General features: G+C 40.7%; 1 protein-coding gene across 3 annotated transcripts in view; it reads right to left on the bottom strand.

The window, feature by feature from the left end:
- Positions 1–4093, bottom strand: part of EIF2AK2 (eukaryotic translation initiation factor 2-alpha kinase 2) — a 30552-nt gene that overhangs the window by 25891 nt on the left and 568 nt on the right. The window lies entirely within an intron of this gene.

Genomic DNA, 4093 nt, shown 5'->3' with positions numbered 1-4093 from the left:
AAAAAAAAAAAAAAGACAACCCAATTAAAAAATAGGCAAGGTACTTGAACAGATATTTCTCCAAATAAGATATACAAGCGCATGAAAATATGCTCAACATCATTAGCCATTTGCAGAAATGCAAATCAAAACCACAACTAAATACCATTTCACACTGGCAACAACAATAATAATAATAATTAGAAAATAAAAGTATGTGTGAGGATGTAGAGAAATTGGAATCCTCATTCATTGCTGGTGGGAATGTAAAACAATGCAGCTTCTGGGGAAAATAGTGTGGTACTTCCTCCAAAAGTTAAACTTAGAATTGCCTTAAAACCCAGAAATCCCATTTTTAGTTATTTCAAAGAATTGAAAAACAGATTTTCAAACAAATACTTATACAGGATTGTTCATAGCAGCACTGTTCACAATAGCCAAAAAGTAGAAACAAATCAAGTGTCTGTCAACTGATGAATGGTAAACAAAATGTGGTGTGTCTACACAATGGAATATTATTCAGGCATAACAAGAAATGAAGTACTGATACATGCTACAACATGGATGAACCTCAAAAACATTATGCTAAATGAAAAAGCCAGATATAAAAGATCATAAAATATTGTATGATTCCACTTATATGAAACATCCAGAAGAGGTAAATCCACAGAGACAGAAAGCAGACCCTGTTAGATCTCTTCTTTCTTGTCTGAAAGCTCTTTTGATTTTCTTTCTCCCAAGGTCACTCTTTCTACCACTCCTTAATCTTTGTAGGCTGTAAATGTTGGCATGGTCCAAAGATCCTATTCTCTTCGCTCTATACTTTCTCCTTTAGGTGATGTCTTTCATGTCCATGATTTCAATGACCATCTACATGTCATTAACTCTAAAATTCATATATCCTTTATGAACCTCTCTCTGAGTTTTAGATCTCTCTATCTCCACTTGAACACCTTGAATGAACTTTAAACTCAAAATATCCAAAACTGCATTTATGATCGTCCCCAAACTGTTTTGGATTTTCTTTCTCAGAAAATGACTCCACTGTCTATCCAAGTCTGAAAGCCATGAATCTGAGAGGCATCGTTGACATTTCCTCTCCCTACCTTCTAGTCTATAACTAGGTCTCGTTACCAAAATTCTTCTACTTCTCAACACTGTCTATAGCCACCACCCTGGTTCAAGCCACAGCACCTCACTCCTGGACTGCTGCAAGAATCTCAGAATCAGTTCCTACAGCTACTTAAATTCCTTCTTTACCCTGTACCTTGCAGCCATCATGATCTTTTTTTTTTTTTTTACATTTTAAAATTGTGATAAAATATACATAAGATGAAATTTATCCTTTTAACTACTTTTCAGTGTACAATTCACTGGCATTAAGTCTAGTCACAGTGTTGCATAGCTATCACCACCATCCACATCCAGATCTCTTTTCATTATGCCAAACAGAAAGTCTGTACCCCTAAAACAATAACTCCCCATTTCTTCCTCTTTTCAGTCCCTGCTAACCTCTATTCTATTTTCTGTCTCTATAAATTTGATCATTCTAGGTATCTCATAAAAGTGGAATCATATAATATTTTTCCTTTTGTGTCTGGTTATGTCACTTAGCATAATGTCTTTGAGGTTCATCCATGTTATAGAATGTGTCAGAATTTCCTCCCTTTTTAAGGCTCAATAATATTCCCTTGTATGTTTATATCACATTTTGTTTATCCATTCATTTGTTGATGGACATTTGGGTTATTTCAACCTTTTGGTTATTATGAATAATATTGCTATGAACACTGGTGTATAAATATTTGTTTAAGCCTCTACTTCCAAATATTTAGGGTATATACCTAGAAGTGGAGCTGAATCATATGGTAATTCTATGTTTAATTTTTGGAGGAACCACCAAATTGTTTTCCACAGTGGCTACACCATTTTACATTTCCACTAGCAATGCACAAGAGTTCCAATTTCTCCACATCCTCATCAACACTTATTATTTTCTGGGTTGTTTTTTGTTTTTTGATAATAGCCGCATTGCAATCTTTTTAAAACATTGATCCAATCATGCAGCCTCCACAAGCCACTGAAATAGTTCTTGTCAAGGTTACCAGTGGCTTCCCCATCACTAAATCTGGTAGTTTTCAGTCCTCGTCTACCAACATTTGATATGGTTGTTCATTCCCTTCCCCCTCCCCTCCCCTTCTTAGCTTGGACTTCTAAGACACCCACTCTCCTAATTTTCTTCCTTTCTCACAAGCAACTCCTTTTCTGACTCCTTTCCTGGTCCCTCTTCATCTTCCTTTCTTCTAGATATTGTAGTGTCCTGGGGCCCAGTCGTTAGACCTGCTCTTCTCCACTTACACTCACTCCCCTGGTGACCACCTCCAGGTTTGTGGCTTTAAATTTCACCTACACAGTGATGGTTCTCAAAAATACATCTCCGCCACGGACTCTTTCCTGAACCTCCAACTGCCTCTGTCCAACCCATTTCCCTCCTAAAATGCTCTTGGCTCTACTTCCTTGGGCTGCCTTTGCCTGGTCTACTCCTACTTCCTACAGATACCAGTTCAAAATCGTGGACACTCTTTTACTGGCTCTTTCACAGTCCTGTCCTCTTTATTACAATTGTTTATTTAATGACTGTTTTCCAAAATAGAACATGAATTACAAGAGAGAAGGGACCAGGCTTATAATAGGGGCTCAATAATGAATGAATACCAAAGTATCTCCAGATCCTGCCTCCAAGACTTGTCACCTGCTTTCCAATAAGCTTGTAATGCAGTATCTGCATCCTGTCTGCCAGGCAATCTCCATTCATCTATTGGGATCAACACAGCTTTCTTTGACGCTGTAGCATCAGCCAGTACCCCTCCATGGGTTGCCACTCTACCTTGCCAGACCCTTGTCACAGCCGTCACTGCTTTTTAAACTAATCATTGAGCCCTTTGGGGAGCAAGTTCTATGTCTTACTCATTCACTGCAAAGAAATCTCCATTGTAATCACTAACAAACGATATTTGTCCATTTTACTCATGTCCAGAAATTACTCCGGCTGTAGCTCCATTCCCTTCCCGCAGACTATGGGGCCTCCCTCACCCCCAACGGGCTGAGCCTCCTGCAGGTCCCGCACAATAATTCAACGAAACATGCATTCAACCAGTATCTGATTCATAAATGAATAAACTACAGGTAGAGAGTTTTGGATCTTCGGGTTCAAATAAGCAAACTGAAGAACAAGAGCATAATCTGCCTAAGAGTCTACACTCCTAAGTGACAGCAGAGAGCGTGCCTTTTAGCTTCCATCGGCAAGGCATTTTTAGTACTAAAGAAAACGTGAAAACTTCCAATAGGAAGTCTCATTATTCCAGAATTCAAAGAGAATTTATGAATTATCACTCATGTAACAAATATTTAATGAGCACCTGTTATGTATTAGGTGCTGCTGAACAAAATCCTGCTCTTGTGAACTTAGAAGTGGAGGAACACAAACCCATAAGAAAATGTCACAGGGTGATAAGAACTATGTTGAAAACTGAAGTAGGGTAAGGAGAGCAGCGAGGGCAGAGTGGAGTTTCCTTTATATGCAGGTTGTTGGGGGAAGGCTGTTCTGATAAGCTGGCATTGGAAAAAGTGTAGGATAAAGTGAGGGATTTGCCCAAACAGGTGTCTGGGGGAAGAGCTTTCCGGGAAGAAGAAAGGGGTCAGTGCAAAGGCCTAGAGATGGAGCATGCTCAACTGGGCCCCAGGAACAGCAAGGAAGCAATGGCAGACAGGGGCCTTGCCTGGCCCTAACAAACGGTTATACTGCAGCGATCCCCGACTTTTTTGGCATCAGGTTCCGGTTTCATGGGAGACAATTCCGCCCCCCCACCCCTGAGCGGGGGATAGGGGAGGAGGCGGGAGCGGAGCTCAGGCGGTGATGCCAGGCCCAGTTCCCAACAGGCCACAGACCGCACCAAGGGAGTTGGGGACCTCAGATTTCTAGAATTCTGATAAGACAGGAAGCTATGGGGGAGGTCCGAGCGAGGGAGTGTCTGCTTGACTTAAAGCAACACTTAGCTTCTGAGGAGTGGAAAAGAGGTAATGGGGGGAGGTGGGGGTGGGGAGACAGAGTGGA

This window comes from Propithecus coquereli, unplaced genomic scaffold (assembly GCF_000956105.1).
Source record: "Propithecus coquereli isolate 6110/MARCELLA unplaced genomic scaffold, Pcoq_1.0 Scaffold43, whole genome shotgun sequence".
Taxonomy (NCBI): Eukaryota; Metazoa; Chordata; class Mammalia; order Primates; family Indriidae; genus Propithecus; species Propithecus coquereli.
The sequence above is the reverse complement of the archived record's forward strand: the minus strand, read 5'-3'. Positions and strand labels throughout refer to the sequence as shown.